The 5,841-nt window shown below is 44.5% G+C and overlaps 1 long non-coding RNA gene across 1 annotated transcript; it reads right to left on the reverse strand.

Moving 5' to 3' along the window:
• Window positions 1–604: 604 nt before the first annotated feature.
• LOC106033044 (uncharacterized) lies at window positions 605–5,841 on the reverse strand. The gene is made up of 3 exons (XR_007161445.2): window positions 5,581–5,841; window positions 5,097–5,443; window positions 605–3,240 (listed from the first exon to the last, which is right to left on the reverse strand). It is a non-coding gene; the product is annotated as an uncharacterized lncRNA (long non-coding RNA).

Below are 5,841 nucleotides of genomic sequence, written 5' to 3' on the forward strand. Positions count from 1 at the left end.
GGAAGTGGATAATCATCACCTGCTGCGCTGGACCGTTTGGTCACTGATTAATAGACAGGAACTCTTCCCAGGATTATAGCTGATACATCCCCGCCGGGAAGCTCAGACTTTCCAAGTGATTATTTCAGGATGAATATTAGCTGCTGTTTCTCTCTGTAAGTCTTGTGAGAGCAGTGTGACCCGGTGTTTTTCACCCACTCTCCTCCTGTTTTCATCTGTCAGAGGAAGCAAACATCAGCTCTGTGAGGCCAGACAACTTCTCCTCGGGTTTCACCACCAACTAATTATTACAAAGGGATAGGAAATAGAAACCAGCCTGGGATCATACCAGACGTGGGCTAGGAAAATTCTCAAGTTCATCTTCTGTGGTTAAGCTGCCTATTATGTGCTGAATGAGAGAGATGATTAAAGATGGTTGTTATTGCAGTTCAGAGCCAACAGAGACAGCTTGTACTAGGAAGGAAGCACAACACATTGTGCCTGAGAAAGCCCACTGTAAGCATTAGATTACATTTGCTTGGAAAAGTATCAGGTGGAAAGATGGAGAGACTCAAATCTTTGGGCCACTGAAGAGCACCAAAAAAAGGGAAAGCTGAATGCTGTTCAAACCAGGCCAGATTAGGCCTGCACTGTCCTCCAGACACTGCAAACCACTACTGCTGTAGGAAACATAGCAATGGGCAGGGTAAAATAACATGTAGGATAACTAAAATCTTTTGCCACCTGCTCCTTTGCTTCGTAAGAGCATTGTGAATGTCTGCATCCCACATTTAGGGCTTGCAGACCCACTGCGGTGGGAACAACTGGGGTCCCACTGTGCTCAGCACAAATGCATCAGCTCTTCACAGCAGGATCGAGCCCAGACAAAGGATGCTGGCAGGCCACTGGGATGTGCCACAAGAGAAATCCTTCTGGCCCCCTTTTACAGAAGGGATTTGGAGCATGTTGAGATGAAGTGGTGTGTTTGGGATCACACCACAATATTGTTGTAGGGCTGAGGACTGAATTGCTCTTTTTTCCACCAGTCTCCCTCATCCAGATCATGCTGATAACATCTGTAGTGAAACATATACCAAAAGAGCATAGATTTATCTCAATCTATAGCTTGTAAAGACAAAATGCAGTTATTGTATCTAACAACTTATAAAAATGCATGCACCGATCCTATTAATGTACAAAGCTCACTTTGGGGCAGCAGGACACTCTTCTCAAAGCCCTCTCCAGTTCTAAAATCTATTATTTCCACTCTTCCTTAACTCACAAGATGGAAGGGAGCTGGACAGGTTTTCTTAATCTAATGGGACAAAGATGCAGCAATGATGCCAAGGTCAGGTGCTGAAGAGGCAAACAGGAGCATTGCTGTCCCACACAGAGCACACCTATCTTCCTTTCTGCATCAGTTTTTGCTAATTTTACAAGTGACATTTTAACAAAGAGGCATTTTATTTCAGGGCTTGCTAGAAAGCCCCTGTACTTGTTCCACCCCTTTTGCCTTAAGTTTCAGGATGCTCAGAGCAGGAGTGGATGTGGCTCTGTAACTGCTTATGGGAGTCATAGCCAATTTGGGAGGGCGGCTGTGGTTACACAAGTTTTTGAAAAAGCAGGCTGCTAAGCAGAGAGGAAGAAATTAGCTTGCTGAAGGAAGGGCAACACTTGGCTACTGTCAAGTGAATCTAGTTAGAAAATGAGGACGTTTAGCAAGGCCAGACTGGGACTCTTCTGCGAACGCTCACTGCTAACATAACCAAGGAGACTGCATTAATACGAGACAAAAGCCGGCACAGGTACTCCTGCATTTCTTACCGTCGCCATCCCACGATAGCTGCTTTGGTCACAAGCCATAGAGCAGGAAAGACAATGAATGCTTCCTGCAGCCCCCACAAGGAGACATCCAGAACTCCGCATTATTGCAGAGTCCTTAACGGACCAGAAATAGAGCACTTGTGTTGAGAGACAGCCCGTTCCTCCCACTTACGCTGCCAGCAGCTGCCCTCTCCCAGCCACAGCAAGAGCTCTGCGGAAGGAAGGACCTTGCCCCTTCAGAGCTGGTGCCTCGTGTTGGCTGCTAGCACTGGGGTGCCAGAGTCTGGAAAGGAGGAAAAGAGAACAAAACAGCAGAGTGAGAGCTTTATGAAAGTACCAGAAAGCTGAGAGCCAGGAAACGCATCGCAGTGCTCCCCAGGAACTGCATGTGGGTTAGAGCCAAGCAGGGACTGAGCGAGCTCGGTGAACAGCCCTGTTCATCCTTGGAGCTAGAGAGGTTCTTCACAGTCCAAGACTCTTCCAGAACCACACAGAGGAGCACATCTTTAGTACAGATGCTGATTTGTTACAGTCAGGCTGGAATAGTGACAATCCCATAGCAATAGGCTATGTGAGTACAAAAGCTAAGGTCCTGAATACGGGATGTACCACAAAAAGCAAGGACACAGGAAAAACAGTTGTTTTATTTCCTTTCTTGAAACTGGAGGTAAAATGAGGCACAGAGAGTTTCCAGGACACGTGTCTGTTGTCATGGTTCAAGTTAGGGATGCTAGAGAAAGCAAACATATTTCAAACGTTAAAATCTGAAGGGAATCAGTCTGAAAAAGAAGAATATAGCTTTCAGTGTATACATTTTTAAAATATATTTTTATATATTATGTATTGTTATATTTCAGGAATCACAGCATGCATGGTCACGTATTGCAGACTCAGCCCCTTGCAGACCTCCAGCTTCTATCTGAGAGTAAAACAATGGGAAAAAAATCTGTATTCCTCTCCATAAACATTCACATAAACAACAGCACTACTTTAATTAATATAATTAGCAGTCATAATATATTTGTTCTTACAGCTGTGACAGCACTGATGCCTCACACTACACCAGTGTCTTTCCAGCATGAGCTGGGATGTTTGTCCTCTTCCAGCACATTAAGCCGCTGCCACAAAGCAAGCTCTTTCTGATGGTTTTGCCATGAGAAACTCGAGACGACATAGGATTTGGTGTTTGATGAGAGCCTGTGGCTCTTTGTCCCAGCTTTAGAAAGAGTCTATTTAGATCCAGTGAATCCAGTCCTAACCACGCTGGTGAGAAGCTCCAGGCTGGTTGAAGCTCCCTGAACTGGACAAGCACGCACTGAAGTGCGCGTTGCTGGAGAAGAAGGCAAGAAACCCCGAGCTGTGCTTCCAGTTGTGAGGTCTGGGGTTTGCTGTCAGGCAAGTTCATGAACTGCTACACAGATCAGCAGGGAGATCTCTCTGTCATGGGTGGAGGAGAGAAATTAATTTTTACAAGTTAAACACAGAGGGAAAGGGTGATTAACCTTATTTTCCATTTCCAAAGTCCATGTTTTTTTCGGTCTATAGTTAGCTAGGTATTCAATGTACTCAAGGTAAGCAGGTTCTTCTGGAGCTGGGGACTTTCTTTGGGAGAAGTAGACAAAAAGTGGCAGGGAACGGGGTGAATAAGAAATGATGTGGGATGTTGTACTGTAAGATGCAACTTTGAGACTGGTGATAGCTGTGGAATAAATTCTGAGAAGGGAACAAGGAGGCAGTCTGCAAGATGACATGGATGTGTGCCCAATGGGCAAGAATCAGAAAGACGTATTATCCCTGTAATGTACACAGACACGTAGTAGTAATCATTAACTGCAGTCAAGTGTATTATCTCTTCATGTGCTCTATTCCTGCAGACCTGATAATTTGTCTCATCCTACACCTTAAAAGATCTGATAGCTGGGAGATGTAACGAGTGAGATCTTACACCACAAGACACCACTAGATTGACTACAGCTACTCGAGACTGTTTCCTTTTCTTCAATACAAGGCGGAAACATTTAAAACCTTGACGTACATCATGAAAACAAATGAACCAAGACAGCCCAGCAAATCTGACAGTTACTCTCTTTTGCATGTTTAACTAGTGCGTCTCTCACAGCCTCCTTATCCCCCATACCAGACTTTTTTCATTGTCTTTCAGCTCATTTGCTTAAGAAAGAAACTAAAATGAAGATGAGATTGCTTCTACCAAGAGATGGTGGCAACAGCTCTGAAGCTCTTGTGAATTAAGAAAGTCGAAGAGGATAAGCCTGCTGAATGGAAACTGAGATATCACTTGGTGTCATCAGAGGACCTCCTGGGAAGAGCTGAACCCTGCATGTCCCCAAAAATTAAGAGTGTAAATTGATATGTGCTCCTTCGCTTCACAGAATCTGTGCGTCATATGAGGCAGGGGTAGCTGTTACCATGGCAACTAATCTAATCTTTATTTTAATTTTTGCTGTAGTCAGATCACATCAGATAGGAAATAGCCATGCTCAGAATTAGAGCAATTGTATGTGCGAACACATGCACAGCAAATATACGTAATTGCATACGTGGCTGTGGCTAAATGTGTGAAAAAAATAAATTGTTTTTATGTGGGAATATATTTTTTAAAGAAGTAGAATCAAGTTGGACTTGATTTCAGACATACAAAGAATATAGAGACCTCTGTGCACAACCATCAAGCTGAGTGCAACTGAGTCATCTTGTTGGGTTTTACTCACCTATCACTGTCCTATGGGAAGGGAAAGTGTATAGCTTCTATACCTTGCATTTGGAGGAAGACTTTATCCCATCCCAAACTGCAAGTCACCTCATTCTCCTTCCCCTGAGAGCTGAAGGAGGCTTTTCTGGAGGAGAAGTACAGGGAGATACAAAAATTGTGGCCAAATACAAAAGCCTTGATAACATCATAAAAACCATAGATCAGGCAACAACATGTTCTTGACACAGTAACATCACCGTATCAAAGTCACATACCTCAGGAAAAGAAACGCACGAGATCTCCCTTTCTCAGTTTACCACGTGGCTGGCAACCACTGCTTCCCATCCTCAGGGCAGGAAGCCGAAAAGAAAGTGCAAACAGGCCAAAATCAGGACACCCCACTGCCCTCCCCATTTGAAAACCCTTGAACTGCAGATATCAAAAAGCCTGAGGCTCTGAGCAGAGAGGTGTGCACGGCCTAAGGCACAAAAACCCTCACAGACAGAGCTGGTGTGGCAGATATTCCTTAATGTCAGATATGGACAGATGGAAAATCTCAAACGTTCCCAAGGGATTCAACTACCTGCATGGTCACCGGTCAGCTTCCCGCCTTAGGCCACTGTCATCACCACAGGCTTCCAAATGTAACAAGCCAGACCCTCTCTGGCTCCGAAGCGGGACAGTTTTCACGGCGTCATCAACAGAGCTGAATTGTTTTATGTCAACTTCGCTTCTTCAAAGGGTTCTTTTACAGGGATTCATTTCGGGGGGGTTTATTTCTAGTTCCTTCTACTAGGAGACCCGTATTTTCCATGCAGAGGTCACAGCCAGAACACCAAATTCTGGTACTGCTGCTTTCCAGAAGGAAAATTCAGAAGAGAGCTTGCAAACTAGCATCTTCAGGAGACACCATGCAGCAAAACTCATCACCTACAGAAAAAGACCATGAAACATCTTGAATCAAGAACAACTTCATCTAAAGTTTAGCCCACCTCCTGAGCCATGAGGCTGTAGGAGTATTGTGTCATGAGTAAATCAGGAAGAAAGCAAGGAATATCAAGCCTTACTTAAGCTTTACAAAAGGATGCATCTCTGCCTTCTGCTGACTGCATGACACGCCTCCAGTTCATGAAGTCCCTAAGCTGCTGATTGCTGGAGGCTGGGGGTTACAGGCTGGGAAAGTATACTAATTACTTATTTTTCTTCTGCATCTCCTTCTGGCTGACAGAAACAGGCTGCAGAGTCAGACAAGATTTAGCCTGACCCAAAACAGCCCTTTTAATTCTCAAAAAGAAGCCAAGGTGCTCCAACCTCCAATTTAGGGGATG

This window comes from Anser cygnoides, chromosome 8 (genome assembly GCF_040182565.1).
Source record: "Anser cygnoides isolate HZ-2024a breed goose chromosome 8, Taihu_goose_T2T_genome, whole genome shotgun sequence".
NCBI classification, from domain to species: Eukaryota; Metazoa; Chordata; class Aves; order Anseriformes; family Anatidae; genus Anser; species Anser cygnoides.